Here is a 19,196-nt window from a genome sequence, read left to right as displayed (position 1 = left end):
TATGAACAACCAAATGCAGACATTCTTCTAATGGAAACACCATTGTACTTCACGTTATCACCTAAAACAATAGGTAACAGACCCAAGAGTTCTGCTCCTGCTGTCTCCACCCTCCCCTCATTCCTGCTAAAACAGATGCATACATTGTCATGCTTGCCAGCAGATAGCTGTAGTCAATAACCACTCACTTTGCTCATTTCCACTTTCAAGTCTCAAGAAGACACATTTGATTGGCAGATACAAAGTCACGCACCAATGACTGATGTGATAGCAAGCCTAACAAAGGCAGATTTTAGCTTTCAAGACTTTAACACAAGGAGACCTGAAAAAGGAGTGTGAAAAGAACAGTGAGTCTGACTTCCACGGTAACCTATATTTTAGCTATTGTCATGGAAGGTTAGAGCTTCAAATGAATTTGGCTTGAATCTCCTATCCCACAACAGAGAAAAATTCAATGGTTACTCAGTGTTTTGAGAATTCCCTTATTTTTACTTCCTGTTTCAATTAAATATCTCATCTTTATTTTAACTTGTATCCTGAGAATTCCACATTCTTACAGCCGACTTAGAAAAGAATCAAAGTCTCAATCATTATGCATACTACATGTTTGGATTGTAGAGTTTCCTCTGGCATTTTGCTGTTTTGTAGGGAAATAGAGCAATTAAACTAAATTTTACTTCAGACATCTCTGCCATTATTAATTCCTTTAACCCAGTTCCTTCTTTCAGTAGATATCTGATGCCCTATTGCTCCATCTAAACCTTTTTGTCTCCTCTTCTCATTTGACCATGGCTTCAAAATCCCACTCATTTCTTATTTAACATTATTTATGTACCTCTCATTGAATAACCATAACTCATTCAACATATACTCAGAAAAACTCAACTTTAAAGCAAGATCTGTTCTAAAACTAGATAGTTCTTGAAAATAATTATGTATTCATATCTTAAAGCAATTATATTCTTCATAATACTGACATATCTCATAATTTAAAGAATCTAAGGATTCAACAATCATTTATTGAAACTACAGTGGTTATTTAGAAGAAAAAACGCAAAATTTAATTTATGCTTAAAAATCACTTATAGATTTTTCAGAGAGTTAAAATACATATGGGAAAAACAAACAAACAAAAATACATATGGGATTCCCAGGTAGCATTAGTGGTAAAGAACTCACTTGCCAGTGCAAGAGATATAACAGACACTGGTTCGATCCCTGGGTCAAGAAGATCCCCTGGAGGAGGGCATGGCAACCCACTCCAATATTCTTGACCTGAGAATCTTCATGGACAGAACAGCCTGGTGGGCTACAGTCCATAGGGTTGCAGAGAGTGAGACATGACTGAAGTGGCTTAGCATGCATGCAAAATACATATCAGAAAAAGCAAAATATACGAATAGGTAACAGTTTAAATATATATTATTACAGCTTAATAAAATACAAATTCAAACATGAAAGTGAAAATGATGGCTTGTCAAAACCAAAGAAAACTATTTGCTTATTAACTTGGCCTTTCATTATATACACATTTCTGATAAGTTATCTAGTGAAGGAAATCTTTCCACAAAGGTTAATATTTTTATATGCACAAATCATATTTCAAAGACAAAGGGGAATATTAAAAAAATAAAATGGATATATTGAGAATGTTTGAGGAATAGTATGTGAACACATTATAAACACCTTTGATGAATTCCTTTTAAATATACAAGTATGTAGTATTTAATACACAAGTACTTGTCAAAATTCCAAGGTTAAACATATTCTGAAAAATTCATTTTCAATAGGTTAAATTTCTATTTTTCTGCATTTGGTGTAATTTCTAATTATTAATGTTAATTGGATTCAATATAGACAGTGATCAGGTATATAGGTATAGGTATGACCACTCACCTAGAGCCAGACATCCTGGAATGCGAAGTCAAGTGAGCTTTAGGAAGCATCACAAACAAAGCAGGTGGAGGTGATGGAATTCCAGTTGAGCTATTTCAAATCCTAAAAGATGATGCTGAGAAAGGGCTGTGCTCAATATGTCAGCAAATATGGAAAACTCAGCAGTGGTCACAGGAATGGAAAAGGTCAGTTTTCATTCCAACCCCAAAGAAAGGCAATGCCAAAGGATGTTCAAACTACCGCACAATTGCATTCACCTCACATGCTACCACGCTTCAATAATATGTGAACCATGAACTTCCAGATGTTCAAGTTGGTTTTAGAAAAGGCAGAGGAACCAGAGATCAAATTGCCAACACCCGCTGAATCATCGAAACAGCAAGAGAGTTCCAGAAAAACACCTACTTCTGCTTAGTGATTTGCCAAAGCCTTTGACCGTGTGGTTCACAACAAACTGGAAAATTCTGAAAGAGATGGGAATACCAGACTACCTGACCTACCTCTTGAGAAATCTGTATGCAGGTCAGGAAGCAACAGTTAGAAATGGACATGGAAAAACAGACTGGTTCCAAATTGTGAAAGGAGAACCTCAAGGCTGTATATTGTCACCCTGTTTACTTAACTTATATGCAGAGTACATCATGAGAAATGCTGGGCTGGATGAAGCACAAGCTGGATTCAAGATTGCCGGGAGACATATCAATAACCTCAGATATGCAGATGACACCAACCTTATGGCAGAAAGTGAAGAACTAAAGAGCCTCTTAATGAAAGTGAAGGAGGAGAGTGAAAAAGTTGGCTTAAAGCTCAACATTCAGAAAACTAAGATCATGGCATCTGGTCCCATCAGTTCAGTTCAGTTAGTTCAGTTCAGATGCTCAGTTGTGTCCGATTTTTTGTGACCCCATGAATCGCAGCACACCAGGCCTCCCTGTCCATCACTAACTGCCGGAGTCTACACAAACCATGACCATTGAGTCAGTGATGCCATCCAACCATCTCATCCTCTGTCATCCCCTTCTCCTGCCCTCAATCTTTCCCAGCATCAGGGTCTTTTCAAATGAGTCAGCTTTTCTCGTCAGGTGGTTAAAGGATTGGAGTTTCAGCTTCAACATCAGTCCTTCAAATGAACACCCAGGACTGACTTGCTTTAGGATGGACTTGTTCAATCTCTTTGCAGTCCAAAGGACTCTCAAGAGTCTTCTCCAACACCACAGTTCAAAAGTATCAATTCTTTGGCGTTCAACTTTCTTTATTGCCCAACTATCACATCCATACATGACCACTGGAAAAACCATAGCTTTGACTAAATGGGCCTTTGTTGACAAAGTAATGTCTCTGCTTTTTAATATGCTGTCTAGGTTGGTCATAAGTTTCCTTCCAAGGTGTAAGCATCTATTAATTTCATGGCTGCAATCACCATCTGCAGTGATTTTGGTGCACAAAAATTAAAGTTAGCCACTGTTTCCACTGGTTCCCCATCTAATTGGCATGAATTGATGGGGCAGATGCCATGATCTTAGTTTTCTGAATGTTGAGCTTTAAGCCAACTTTTTCACTCTCCTCTTTCACTTTCATCAAGAAGCCCTTTAGCTCCTATTCACTTTCTGCCATAAGGGTGGTGTCATCTGCATATCTGAGGTTATTGATATTTCTCCTGGCAATCTTGATTCTAGCTTGTGCTTTCTCCAGCCCAGCATTTCTCATGATGCACTCTGCAGGTAAGTTGAATAAGCAGGGTGACAATATACAGCCTTGATGTACTCCTTTTCCTATTTGAAACGAGTTTGTTGTTTCATGTCCATTTCTAACCATTGCTTCCTGAGCTGCATACAGGTTTCTCAAGAGGCAGGTCAAGTGGTCTGGTAGTCCCATCTCCTTCAGAATTTTTCACAGTTTATTGTGATCCACACAGTCAAAGGCTTTGGCATAGTCAATAAAGCAGAGATAGATGATTTTCTGAAACTCTCTTGCTTTTTTGATGATCCGGCGGATGTTGGCAATTTAATCTCTGGTTCCTCTGCCTTTTCTAAAACCAGCTTGTACATCTGGAAGTTCACGATTCACGTATTGCTTAAGCCTGGCTTGGAGAATTTTGGGCATTACTTTACTAGCGTGTGAGATGAGTGCAATTGTGCAGTAGTTTGGACATTCTATCACAATGCTTTTCTTTGGGAATAGAATGAAAACTTACCTTTTCCAGTCCTGTGGCCACTGCTGAGTTTTCCAAATTTGCTGACATATTGAGTGCAGCACTTTCACAGCATCATCTTTGAGAATTTGAAATAGTTCAACAGGGATTCCATCACCTCCAGTAGCTTTGTTCGTAGTGATGCTTCCTAAGGCCCACTTGACTTCATATTCAAGGGTGTCTTGCTCTAGGTAAGTGTGAGTGATCACACCATCATGATTATCTGGGTCATGAAGGTCTTTGTTGTACAGTTCTTCTGTGTATTCTTGCCACCTCTTCTTAATATCTTCTGCTTCTGTTAGGTCCATACTATTTCTGTCCTTTATTGAGCCCATCTTTGTATGAAAATTTCCCTTGGTATCTCTAATTTTCTTGAAGAGATCTCTAGTCTTTCCCATTCTATTTTTTCCCTCTATTTCTTTGCAGTGATTGCTGAGGAAGTCTTTCTTATCTCTCCTTGCTATTCTTGGAACTCTGCATTCAAATGGGTATATTTTTGCTTTTCTCCTTATCTTTTTGCTTTTCTTCGTTTCACAGCTATTTGTAAGACATCCTGAAACAGTCATTTTGCTTTTTTGCATTTCTCTTTCTTGGGGATGGTCTTGATTCCTGTCTCCTATACAATGTCACAAACCACCACCCATAGTTCATCAGGCACTCTGTATATCATATCTAGTCCCTTAAACCTATTTCTTACTCCCACTGTCTAGTCGTAAGGGATTTGATTAGGTTATACCTGCATGGTCTAGTGATTTTCCCTACTTTCTTCAATTTAAGTCTGAATTTGGCAATAAGGAATTCATGATCTATGCCACAGTCAGCTCCCTGTCTTGTTTTTGCTGACTGTATAGAGCTTCTCCATCTTTGGCTGCAAAGAATATAGTCATCTGATTTTGGTGTTGACCATCTGGTGATGTCCATTTGTAGAGTCTTCTCTTGTGTTGTTGGAAGAGGGCGTTTGCTATGACCAGTGTATTCTCTTGGCAGAACTCTATTAGCATTTGCCCTGCTTCATTCTGTACTCCAAGCCCAAATTTACCTATTATTCCAGGTGTTTCTTGACTTCCTACTTTTGCATTCCAGTCCCTTACTACGAAAAGGACATCTTTTTGTGGTGTTAGTTCTAGAAGGTCTTGTAGGTCTTCATAGAACCGTTCAACTTCAGTTTCTTCATTGTCACTGGTCAGGGATTAGACTTGGATTACCATGATATTGAATGGTTTGCCTTGGAAACAAATGGCAAATAGATTGGAAAACAGTGGAAACATTGGCAGACTTTATTTTTTGGAGCTCCCAAATCACTGCAGATGTTGACTTCAGCCATGAAGTCAAAAGACGCTTACTCCTAGGAAGAAAAGTTATGACCCATCTAGACAGCATATTGAAAACCAGAGACACTACTTTGCCAACAAAGTCCGTCTATTCAAAGCCATGTTTTTTTCTAGTAATCATGTATGGATATGGGAGTTGAACTATAAAGAAAGCTGAGTGCTGAAGAATTGATGCTTTTGAACTGTGGTGTTCAAGTTTCCTGAATAGGAAAGGAAATCAGTCCTGAATATTCATTTGAAAGACTGAAGCTGAAACTCCATTACTCGAGCCACCTGATGCTAAGAACTGACTCATTTGAAAACACTCTGATGCTGGGAAAGATTGAAGGCGGGCAGAGAAGGAGACGACAGAGGATGAGATGGTTGGATAGCATGACCGACTCAGTGGACATGAGTTTGAGTTAACTCTTGGAGTTGGTGATGGACAGGGACGTCTGGCGTGCTGCAATCCATGGAGTTACAAGGAGTCAGACATGACTGAGTGACTGCACTGAACTGAACTGATAAACTGTGAATCCTTTCAATGTTCTAGTACTGTTTAAAAAGCTTATTTATATATACAGAATTCTGTTTATCTCTTATATGGGAAATGATTATCTCATTTTCATATTATAATATTTGAAATATAGTTCCAAGACATTATTCATTTCACCTTTGCACTCTCTATAGTGTCTGGCATTGAGTTTTGCATGTAGAATTATTCAATATGATGTTATTCATAGACTAGTAAATACATGAGAGGAAATAGCCAGTGGTTTAAAAACAGAAAGATTCAAAGAATTTATGTGTTTATATATGGTTCATTCAGTAGTTGTCTCCATTATTGTAAGTGGTCCAAATGGACCACATTACAAACTTAAAACTGCTCTTTTTAGAGCAGCAGTGAATGCGTGATACTTTTTTCACTGTGGTTTCTTCAAATGTCTAATTTCTGGATTTCTCATGTCAATTCTTCTCAGTGTTGTTCAATGGCTTATCTCTATGCCTTGCTTTTCAAATGTCAGGTTTCTCCATGTTCCTGCCTTTGATTCTTTTTATCTTGTTATTCTAAGTGTTCTTTCTTGATTCTCCAGAATAAGATAAATGATTATCTGTATCTACATCTTTTGTTTAAGTGACTCTCAAAAACTCAGCTCTTGAACTCTTACTGGATTCTGCACCTATACATTCACCACAAATACCAACATCATCATTTTCAAAAGTAAAATAAACCTTTCTGCCCCTAATCTCACTTAACATCAAAATAGACTCATTGACTTGGTACTTAACCAATATTCAAAATTTAAAAAGCCCTAAATGTTTTATCACCTAAAAACCGCTCAAACTTTCCCCTTCATCTCTATTCTAATAGCTAGTGCCTTTATAAAATTTCCCCTTATCTTGTTGCCACTGAAAACTCTTTCTAAAACATTATTATTATTAGTGTTAATATTATTATTTTTTCTAAAACATCATTCATCAAAAGTACTTCATTCTATAAAGATTGCTTTTATGCATGATATTTCCATGGTTTTGTTTCTTAAAAGTTTTTATAAGATTATAGGGAATAAGTACAATATCAGTAATAAAATGTACCTTGACCTCATGGTTTTTTTTCCTTCTGAGTAATTCTTAGCATAAAAGCAAAATCAGGGCTGATCAACACTTCCAATCTTTGTAACCATCTCTTTATGCTCATTTTAGCACACTCTTTTCTATTTCTAAAAACATGGGAACCCTAAACTAAGCTCAAATATTCTCTCCAATTTTTATTTTTTATTAATCTTTTACTTCTTTCTTCTTCTGGTATCTCCTGACATATAACTTTTTATACTGTTAGGTTTTCCATTTCCATGATTCTTTATGCTATGCATACAATTTTATTGTAAAACTTAGATTAATAACTATAATTACATATATTTTATATACATACAAGAATTAGGGCTTCTCTGGTAGCTCAGCTGGTAAAGAATCTGTCTGCAGTTCAGGAGACCCTCCTTTGATTTCTGGGCTAGAAAGATCTGCTGGAGAAGGGAATTGCTACCCACTCCAGAAGTCTTGATTTTCCCTGGTGACTCAGTTGATATAGAATCCACCCGCAATGTGGGAGACCTGGGTTTGATTCCTGGGTTGGGAAGATCCCCTGGAGGAGGGAATGGCTACTCACTTAAGTATTCTAGCCTGGAGAATTCCACAGACTTAATAGTCTATGGAGTTTCATAGCGCCAGGCACAACTGAGGGACTTTCACTTTCATCTCTTCATTAAATCAGTCAACTGGTAGACAGAAGAAATCCTATCTATGTTTATTTAAATCCTCAGCTTCTAATAGGTTATTTGGAGCCATAAAGTGTTTATTATTAATTTTGAAATAAATTCAGCAGAATTTGTGACAGTACTGTCTCTCAGGAAAGCTGTTGACCTGTACATTCCCATTTTCTTCATGACCTTGACAAATTATGTATCTCTCTCTCACTTGCTTTCTCAAGGTGACTTTTTCAATCAGCCCTCTACCTTTTGTACAGAAATGTACTCTACAACCCACTATTCAGACAACTCAAACTATGCAAGATATTATGGTCTTTTCTTCCTGTCTCCCTGCTTCTCATCCATTTTCCCCCATTCTTGCCAAATTTCTCCTAAAAGAAACCAAAGTTTTGCATTCTAACAATCCTTTCAGTCTCTCAGATATCCAAGCAGCTGAGCAGAGCTCAGCAACTCCATGCAATCTTGCAGGTTGGTGCCAGGGGAAATGCATGACTTGTAGGCTCTGCTGGGTCCTCAGAGCAGCTCAGCCAAGCTTCTTCTACTTAATAAGGTCCCTATTGTCCTTTGGCTCAGCAGTTATCTCTATCATGCACACCTTGTTACTAACCCTCCTCCTAATGCCTCCCAACAGTCTTCTTACTCTCAGTACATGACTCTAGTGGTTATTCCACTTGAAAACTCCAGCTTTCTATCCTTCATATACATCCCTTTGATCCTCTTGTTTGAAATTCATTGAATTTATTTTTGCCTCCTTCATCTATTCCAATTATATGACCCACAAATCAGTATCCTGATACTCATTTTCTATTTTTTTGGCTGCACAGCACAGCTTACAAAATTTTAGTTCTCTGACCAGGGATTGAATCCAGGCCTTTAAGAGTCCTAACCACTGGACTGTTAGGCAATTCTCTATTTTATTTTATAATACAGCTGCTTCTTAAAAATTCAACACTGTTCAGAATATGGTTTTTGAGATTCAACAGACACAAATTACATTTCATTGGGCAAGCTACTTAACCTGTTCAACCATTACTTTCTTTAGATATGAAATAAGATAATATCTTCAATACTTTGGCCACCTGATGCAAAGAGCCAAGTCATTGGAAAAGACACCAATGCGGGGAAAGATTGAAGACAAAAGGAGAAGAGGGCAGCAGAGGATGAGATGGTTGGATAGTATCACTGGCTCAGTGGACATGAACCTGAGCAAACTCCAGGAGATAGTGAGGGACAGGGAGACGTGGCACATTGCAGTGCATGGAGTCACAAAGAGTTGGACATGACTTAGTGACTGAACAGAAACAACCATTCCACAGAGTTTTAAATGAGATAATATTTGCAGAATTATTAGCTCAGAATTTGAGTTGAATACCAATATATGTCAGGTACAATTCTAAAATATATGAAGGAAACAGTATTGGAAAAATTCAATTATTTTCATTGGAGTTTACATTGTTGTAGGAAATTGCACATAGCAATTATAATTAGGACTTCTCTGGTGGCTCAGCCAGTAAAGAATTTTCCTGCAATGCCAGAGACCCACGTTTGATCCCTGGGCCAGAGAAGATACGCTGGAGAAGGAAATGGAAACCCACTCCAGTATTCTTGTCTGGAGAATTCCATGGGCAGAGGAGGCTGGTGGGTCGCATGTGGACGCACAGTCCATGGGGCCGCAAAGAGTTATATACAACGTAGTCACTAACACACACACACACATATAATTGAGGAAGGATGACTTCTATAACAGAAACAAAAATGATAGAAAATATGTGCCATTTATAACTCACCTTTTCTATCAGTCACCCAGGTAGCTGAGTGTGTCAAGTTTTCCTAAGTTGCACCTCTCCTCAGTAGGTTACTACATCATGTAGAGACCCTATCTTAGAATGTTTCTCAGTATTCATTCTGTCCATTTCCACCATGATCAAACCAGCTCTCTCCCTAGTACTCCTGAAGGAGACCCTGGCAATGGTCCCTAGTAATTCCTCACTCTCACCAAGGTCTCATTCCAGTGTATCCTGCAACCTCTTGTAAGGCTGAGGTTCTGCAACCTAACAGGTCTATGAGTCCTTCCTAGAATAGGTTCCCCCACCTCTGTTCTTTGCCAGCCTTTTATCTGTAGGAAAATCTTAGTCATATAATAAATTTAATCAGAGAAGGGAGAAATCGCAGAAAGAAAGGAAAACAATCAAGTAAAACAAAGTAATACATTAGGCATTAAACAAAGTCAAGGACCTTTAGTTCTTCATCAAGGGCTATAGACAATATTCTGAGTCAAGCCCTCTGAGCTGTTTTGCAGTTACTGAAACTCACACCAGGTGGAAAAAGTTAACGCTGCCCACAAGCATGGAGACCATGAACCACTTGGAATCACAATGTTGATGACGCTGACTCTCAGTTACCTCACCGCCAATCAATCTGAAGAATGTTCACGAGCTGATTCCACCCTGCTCCTGAAACATTATGAGACTTTTCACTGCTCCCTCCAGGGTGGGACACAGTTTTGGAGGCATTATCCTACTGTAGCTCCCTCTGCCTGTCAAAGCAGGAAAGCTATTTCCTTCTACTTAACCCAAAACTCAGAGATTTAACCCGGCATGGGTATACAGAGGTCAATTTGGCAATAGTTCCCAAAATCACAGTTGAAATGTTATTGGTTTTTTGTTAAAAAAAAAAAAAAGAAATTGAAAGGCTCACAATTATCCAGTTGCTTATTCTCAGCCTAGCATTCAAGATCCTTCACATTACCTGCTTCTAGAATATTCATACCATCTCTGCTGTATGTCCTCCAGGCAGCTTCCCACTTACCTCTTCCCCTCCCCCATCTCCTGCTTCCTTTGACCTCAAGGTTGCCCTTATTTCTCTCCCCTCTGTTGCTCCTTTCCCTCTGCCAGTAAGATCTATTTTATTCTCTTTAATAAGATCATTGCAAATGGCATGGTTTTTACAGAGTCTTTCTGTTTTCCTAGAGGAGGAATGATCTTGCTTTTGAGAACCTTGCCCTTTGAACTGCTGCTAAAGAAGGCAAGAATCGAATGCTCTCGATTTGTATGTTGCTTACCATTCCTGATCTACTCACCAGCATGTACACTCCTAGAAGATTGACTTGTCCTACTTCAGTGCGCTGAAAACACCAGGAATACAAAAGCTTGTTCTCTCCTTTACTTAATTACTTTTCTATTACGAGAGTACAAGGCCTGATACAAAGAGTTGCTCAATAAATATTTGCTGCACTGAGTCAATTAAATAGAGGAAGTTTGCCTCTAGTAAGTGTTACAACACTTTATAATTTGAACTTTGAGTGTAACCCCATGACCATACATTTCTTATGGTCTTTTTGTTCTTCATTTACAAGATATCTCAGCACATATTCCAAACTTTTATTCATGTTACATAATGTTGAACGTTGTAGCTACAAGGGCTACGGCCTGGAATTTAATTCCAGCTGAGAATTGTGGTGTAGTTAAACATTCCTATACAATTTAGTTTAATGAGAGCCATAATGTATTATTACCAAGAAAAAGCAACTAAAAGGTTGGTTGATCAAGCAGTGTGAAACTGAGATAAGCAACCACTTCCTAATTAGAAATGAAAAGAGTCTGCATTTCTAGGGTTTGGCTAAGTGTTGGAGGAGGTCATCGAGAGGACATGACTGCAGGCTGAACCAGAGAACTGGACCCCAGAAAAACAGAGGTTCATCACTCCTCCCACAGTGGGAGCCACATTCAAGGACACAACCTTGAGAGAGAAATGCGTTGCTGAGACCAGGTGGAAGGTGTACATGAACCCAGTTCAGGCCTCTATATAAGTTCTTAGTCCTCTGGCAGGCAGATGCAGAGATCCAGGCATCCTGTGGCCACCAACGCAAGCCTGGCAGGTGGGTCTGCTGTTTGTTACACCTGCCCCCCACCCAGCCAAGTGGCTGCCTCTTTCCTAGGTCCCTCCTCGTCTTCTGTGTGTGGGGCCAGTGTACAAACCAAGAACAAATTGACCCCAAATGTCCTTTTATTTTTATGGGTTTTATTCCCCTTGGAAGTATCTGGGGAATAAAAGGCCAGTCTGGTCTTCAGTGGCTCACTTTGGGCTTCTTTATTACGGTCAGTTACAGGAGATGAGCAGTGAATGTGTCACTTTAAGAAGAAAATCTTCTTAACCTTGAAGGAATGAATCAGGTGTGAAATGTTCTGTTTGATACATTCGGAGGGATGCTTTCCTAGATTTATGCTATAAAATTGAAAAGCATTTTACACGCTGAGGTCTGACTCAGGCTCTAGTTCAATAAAATCTATGGACACTGCTTCTCTTTCCTTTTAAGAAAAAACCTACAGTTCACTATTTTCCTAGAATTAAATGAATAACTTTTAACAGCCATCAATATAACGAGGTATTCTTTAATTGATCCAAGCCATATAGGTTCCTGAAGGCACTGTTGTTTCCAGGGGAAAACAAAAACAAAAACTGTCCATATGTGTAATTTTGTTCCTGTATTTTTCTCATATATTTGAATGAGAAAGCTTTTTTTAATCACATATGCAACTGTTGTTAATTCCTAAATGATGACGGATAGCAGGTGTGTAATTACAAATTAGTATCAGATGAAAAAGAAGAGGTACATTTTTAAAAAGCAGAAATCTGCAATCATAGGAAGCTTGCTCTGACCTTCTGCTCTCTCTAGCCCTACCTCTAACGGGAGATGAAATAATGAAAAATATTTGGCTATACTGCTGGCAAAACTCTTCCTGTTTGTACCACACTTGCAAACAGACTCTTGGGACTAGCAGCGGAATCCTTCCTATTGATTGGCTGGTTAAATAGAGGACTATTAGCTTCAGACAGGCTAGATTGATTATACGCAGCAGCGAGAGCGGAGACTCGGAGCTAAGTGAGCCTCAGGGTGAAAAGGAGAGCGGGGACGCAGGGTGCGGGGCTGGGAGGGAGGCAGGCGCGTTCCACCGCATCCTTGTGTGGCTGCCGAGCCCAGCGCCCTCCCTCAGTCAACAACTTACTGAGGCGCCTTTTCTTTCGCAAGAGGATGTCAGCTCCGAGCCCCTGCAAGAAATAACAGACTTCACCTTGGAATAGTTCATCCACTCCCGCTTCATTAAGGAGGATTTTGAAAAGAAAACCCCAATCAAGTTCCCTTTCCAGCCCCACTTTGTTCCCGAATTGAATAGAAACCGTGTCCAGCTCCTGGTAAGAAAATGAAATTTTTCTCTCTGGATTTCTTTTTGAGTCACCCACAGTAAAATACAGCAGAGCTTTGCGTGCTTTAAAAATTGAGTTTCCGGTGATGTATTTAAAGTTAATAGAGTACACAGGCATGTGGATTTAGGAATACGTTAATGCATATTTATATGAATATATTTGCTATTTTATCTCCAGGGAAATGTAAGTTTCTTTTTCTGTTTTATTAAACTACTAGATTATAAGTTTATGAGTAGATAATCTGTGTGAAGAAGAGAAATGAAGCGAAGTTCACACTAAAAAAGAGCATTTTTGGTGACAGTCCTGAAATATGTTCACATATAAGGCTCTTAGGTGTTAAACAACTTTGAAAAAATAATAGCCAAGCAGGACAGGACCATTGCTGCATTAAATGTCTTCTGTTATATTTCATGCATAGAGGCTGCTGTGAGCTTGTCAGTGATTGTCAGTGGGGATTTTTTTTCCCCTAAATCTGTCTTTTGATTGCAGTCTTAATTCTTCAACATAAATATGATGTGTCTTAAATGATTTGGCATTAGAGTACCATCTTATTATAGCTAGGTTATTGACAGCTAGAATTTGGTCTTAAGAAAGTACTGAGCTCAGGCAGGGAAATGAGTCTGGAGATGTTCAGCTAGTGCTAGAGCTACAGTTCCCTCAGTTAATTTCAGTGTCAGTGAAGGTAAGCGCTGGTAAAGTGTCTGTGAATATGTGGGAACTTTGCACATATTAAATTCTCTTCTGCGAACAGGGATTTTTTACATGTTTCTGCTGAAAGTGATGGGATGGATTAGGAATAGTGGGTTGCAGCAATGCAGTACTGATATGGTTGGTTAACCTTAGGTTTATAGGTCACAAATGTCAACTGCTAACGAGACAGCATTGTGACATCAGACATAAAGGATTTATTTCATCCTTGCTAGGACTAAAATGGTTTGGGAGATTTTTTGATGGCAATTTATTTGGTCTGGGATCAATGAAGTGAGATATTGTATCCTAAGAGCTGTTTAGATTGTCAGTTTCAAGGAAAGTTTCCTGAGCCACTCCTCTAATCAAAACCAAGCTTGCATCTGGGGTAAGTCCACAAAACTTTTAAATATGTTATGCAGTGTTTCACAGGAGAAGGTGATGGCCACAATCTTGGCAGATAATGTAGCTGAACTTCTTCATGTTCCATTCTCTGAATGGCAGTATTTGTGTATGTTTCACTCTTACTTGTGTTTGAACTTAACTACATACTTGAAAAGCACAACTTTTTATGATATCTATTTTGTTTTCCAAATGTGAAATAATATTTTCATTTTTAAGTAAATATTATAACTATGTAGATATTTCTAATAGCCATATCAGAAGGGCATGATTGTAACATTAATGCAGACTTTTTAAAGTGCATTCTGACTAAAGGAATAGATGTGTTGGAGAATACGGAATTTTTTAACTTTGAATTGAGTCATTAAAAAAAATCTTTTTGGGTATCATATTTGAGAAGCTATGTATATATGAGCACTATTATATCAAATCCACATATAGCATTTATGTTAAATCAGTTATAATTTTGTTTAATTATGCTAATTTTTTGTTCAAATACAAAGTAGTGTTTTAATCCTTTCATTTTATTGTTTTTGCAAATAATGTAACATGTTTCAACAAAGGATATACTTAAGATTTAGTGAATTAGTCTTGTAGGTCTTGTAGTTTCTATATTTAATGCACAAAATTATTTAAAATTCCATAATTTTGTTGCAACAGTATTAGTGTCAGGTATTTATGCAGTATATTTTCCTTATAGCATTTATTTATGGGTTGTATTGGGGAAAACACAGTAAGAAATTCTCAATTGTGTTGTATGATTATATGAGAAAGTTTATTCTTTAGTATGTACAGCTGTAAATCTTCATCCTTAATTTGTCACATGATTAGGCTTACTTCTCCTTTAAAAAAAACTTTTAAAATACTTTCTTTAAATTGATATTTAGGCATCCTTCTTGGCTTACAGTATTACTTTGATTCTCTTTTTTGTTGTTGCTATTTTACAAATTCTGTGCTTACCCCTGTGAGGGATTTGATTCCCCATCTTCTTAAAAGAAAATTATATCATGATTGGGGGAAAAAAAGCATTATTTTAAAAAATAATATTTCACACTTCCCAGCTATATAATTAATATGGCTCTTGCATGTCAGAGCAGTGCCTCTCAGCAGGCATGAAGACGTGTATCCTAGCAGTCATGTATATAAACCAATCTAGGTCTGAAATTCAGCAATTTAGTCAATTCAGCTCAGGAATTTTCACTTTGCTATACCATCTTTGGAGGACTCTGACATTTTATTCAACTTTCCATTCATTTCCATAATATCAGATGTCTTTCAGGCTTAGTGAACCAAGAAGAACTGAGCAAGCATGACCTATTCTGATTTTTATAGATCTCTGCACCATTAGGGGGCTCTTTCTTCCTGTGTTATGCTCGGCAAACCACTCTGAGAGGTTTTCCTGCTTTCTTAAAGTGTTTCCTTGCTTTTAAAGTGTTGAGTGCTGCTTGAAGTAGGTGTCTCCTGTTCTCCACAAAAAGAAAACTTTTCAGATCAACAAAAATTCTTCGTTTTCACAAGAAAGTGAATGTATCTTATGCTTGTTAAGTTTTCTCTTTCAAATATTCTTATATATAACAGTTTTAATTTTTGAAACTAACCGAGGCTTCAAATATTAAAATGACTGATTTTAAGAAAATATAAAGGTTATATATTATGCAACTAGCATCATAAGTGTTCACATAAGGAAAAAAACTAAAGGGAGGACATTTCTTTTACAATTGTCTGCAAATAACTGTGAACCACGTAGACAGAATGAGTGAGTCTGGGCTCACATGCAATTTGCTTCCAGAAGAGAACAGCAGGGAGCTAAGAGAATATTACTTGTTTTCTACAAAAGCAGACATGGAAGAGTTGAAAATAATAGAATGGTTTCACTATCTATACACATTCAGGAACTATATTTTTAAATCTGTTTTTGTGCTCAGTTGCTATAAAAGTAACATCTAACTGTTTGCAGCCCCATGGGCTGTAGTCTTCCAGGCTCCACTGCCCATGGAATTTTCAAGACAGAAGTAGTGGAGTGGAGTGCCATTTCCTCCTCCGGGGGTCTTCCTGACACAGAGATCGAACCTGCGTCCCTGTGTCTCCTGCATTGGCAGGTGGATTATTTTCCACTAGTGCAGCCTCCCCAAATTCGTCATCATTCTGTATGAAGCTTTCATACATGTACACAGAGGGTGATGCAAGGGCTTATTGTGGGGATGAAGGTATTTCCTGCATCACTTATGGAAGCCACGGTTTAGTCACTAAGCCCCATCTGACTATTTGCGACCCCATGGACTACATAGCTCACCAAAATCCTCTGTCCATGGAATCCTCCAGGCAAGAATACTGGAATGGGTTGCCATTTCCTTCTCCAGGGGATCTTCCCCAGCCAGGGATTGAACCTGGGTCTCCTGTATTCCAGGCAGATTCTTTACCAGCTGAGTCACCAGGGAAATCCTGTGGAAACCATACACATTGAATTACACTGCAGCCTTTCTTAATAAATGGAAACACAGTCCTCACATTTCCAGAGCAGCTAAAGATGTACCCTGACTGCTGTTTATTTGGGAATCAGTCAACACTTAATGATGTCTCTGTGCAAAAATAGTCTATTTGGTAGGTCTAGACTTTTCACTGCTGTTTATTTGGGAATCAGTCAACACTTAATGATGTCTCTGTGCAAAAATAGTCTATTTGGTAGGTCTAGACTTTGCATCACGTGATGACAACTCCAGGAAATGAGAAAAGGTGACATCTACTTTCTGAGATGTTTATGTCAGAAAGTGCGAGGAGGGAAGGGATTCTGGACAATGAATCATGGAATCCCAATTCTTTATTGAAAGGTTCATTGACTTATCAGGCTAGAAGAGTAGTTGCTTAAATAAAATGGGAAGATAGGCATGGTACAATCATTTCATTTACTGGTATTTTGAAAGTAAACGTGTAAGGATTTTATCGTTTGTCAGAAAATTTGCATACCTTGAAAGGAGTGAATTTTGAATACAACTTATATATGTAGCTATGTGGTAATCATCCCAAGTATATCTGAAATAGGCTGGCATATGGTCTAATGTAGTTTTTCTCACAAAATTATATTTTGTTAATGTGAATTATTGAGTAATAAAATTTGAGTGGGAATCTTAATGCTATAGGTCGATGGAATCAATAATGAAAAATATTTTAAGAAATTTAATTTGTTTCTTCTAAAAAGAGACTGTCTTTTATGTTAAAGTAGGACATCATAGGAAAAGACCCTGATGTTGGGAAAGGTTGAAGGCAGGAGGAGAAGGGAGCAGTAGAGGATGAGATGGTTGGATGGCATCACCCACTCAATGCACACGAATTTGAGCAAACTCCAGGAGGTACTGAAGGACAGAGAATCCTGACATGCTGTAATCCATGGGGTCACAAGCATTGTTTAATTAGTGACAGAACAAAAACAGGGCATCCCAGGTCGTACTAGTGATAGAGACACAAGAGACAAGGGTTTGATCACTAGGTGAGGAAGATCCCCTGGAGTAGGAAATGGCTACCCACTCCAGTTTTCTTGCCTGGAAAATTCCATGGACAGAGGAGTCTGGTGGGTTACAGTCCATAAGCCCACAAAGAGTCGGACATGACTGAGTTGACTGAGCATGCAGTAGTAGTGGTGATGAGAGCATCACTGGGGATGGGGAAGGGTTGAATAAAATCCAAGACAAAGATGTGAAAGTTCAGTATGTGGTTCTTTTTTATATAATAAACTTTTACCCAGAACTAAGATACACACACACACACACACACACACACACATTGCATGTTAAATGTTAATGTTTAATGGTAAAAATACCACTGAACTGCCACTTTCTATACCTCATATGATATGAGGATAGATCTCTATAAAGGTGTGAGAAGTAGAGAAATCAGTGCCTGGTATGGATAACTACTAATATCATAGCCTAATATCAGACTTTCTCAGGAAACAAGGTAACTCATTCCTATTGAATTTAATCTTATAGATTGAGATATAAAATTTAAGTAATTAGAAAGTATACATCTGCTTATAGTTATTGCTGTTGTTGCTACTATCAATTAATTGAATTCCACTTTTAAAATCACTCCTGAGCGTATATGTTTTTGTGAAACTATATGTGAGCATGATTGGTTGAGAATATATATGTAGGTATATGAATGTAGTTTTTATACAGTTTGAATAGGATAAAAATATAATCACCTTTAATAGGTGACTTCATTTGTGTTCTATAGCTTCCATTTTCCTCTTCAATAACTTGTCCTCACTGTAGTTAAATCCCCGCCGCCACTGCACACACACACTTACCTGGCCAATATGACTACCTCTAAATATGTAAATATGTAACATTAGAATTTGCTTAGGTATGACCTTAGATTGATCCATACACAAGCTGGAATCAAGATTGCTGGAAGAAATATCAATAACCTCAGATATGCAGATGACACCACACTTATGGCAGAAAGCGAAGAAGAACTAAAGAGCCTCTTGATGAAGGTGAAAGAGGAGAGTGAAAAAGTTGACTTAAAACTCAACGTTCAGAAAAGTAAGATCATGGCATCCAATCCCATCACTTCATGGCAAATACGTGGGCAAACAGTGGAAACAGTGGCTGACTTTATTTTTTTGGGCTCCCAAATCATTGCAGACGGTGACTGCAGTCATAAAATTAAAAGAAGCTTACTCCTTGGAAGGAAACTTATGACCAACCTAGACAAAATATTGAAAAGCAGAGACATTACTTTGCCAACAGAGGTCCATCTAGTCAAGGCTATGGTTTTTCCAGTAGTCACGTATGGATGTGAGAGTTGGACTATGAAGAAAGCTGAGCGCTGAAGAATTGATGCTTTTGAACTGTGGTATTGGAGAAGACTCTTGAGAGTCCCTTGGACTGCAAGGAGATCCAACCAGTCCATCCTAAAGAGATCAGTCCTGGGTGTTCATTGGAAGGACTGATGTTGAAGCTGAAACTCCAATAATTTGGCCACCTCATGTGAAGAGCTGACTCATTTGAAAAGACCCTGATGCTGGGAAAGAATGAAGGTGGGAGAAGAAGGGGATGACAGAGGATGAGATGGCTGGATGGCATCACTAACTCAATGGACATGAGTTTGGGTAAACTCTGGAAGTTGGCGATGGATAGGGAGGCCTGGCATATTGCAGTCCATGGGGTCACGAAGAGTCGGACACAACTGAGTGACTGAACTGAACTGATGTCTCTTCTAATGGGGATTGTTTCATGT

The 19,196-nt window shown here is 38.3% G+C and overlaps 1 non-coding gene across 1 annotated transcript; it reads right to left on the bottom strand.

Annotated features, from left to right (window-relative positions):
* Positions 1-16,324: 16,324 nt before the first annotated feature.
* Positions 16,325-16,396, bottom strand: TRNAS-GGA (transfer RNA serine (anticodon GGA)). Its single transcript has one exon. It is a non-coding gene; the product is annotated as a tRNA-Ser (tRNA).
* Positions 16,397-19,196: the final 2,800 nt, after the last annotated feature.

This window comes from Muntiacus reevesi, chromosome 14 (assembly GCF_963930625.1).
Source record: "Muntiacus reevesi chromosome 14, mMunRee1.1, whole genome shotgun sequence".
Taxonomy (NCBI): Eukaryota; Metazoa; Chordata; class Mammalia; order Artiodactyla; family Cervidae; genus Muntiacus; species Muntiacus reevesi.
The sequence above is the reverse complement of the archived record's forward strand: the minus strand, read 5'-3'. Positions and strand labels throughout refer to the sequence as shown.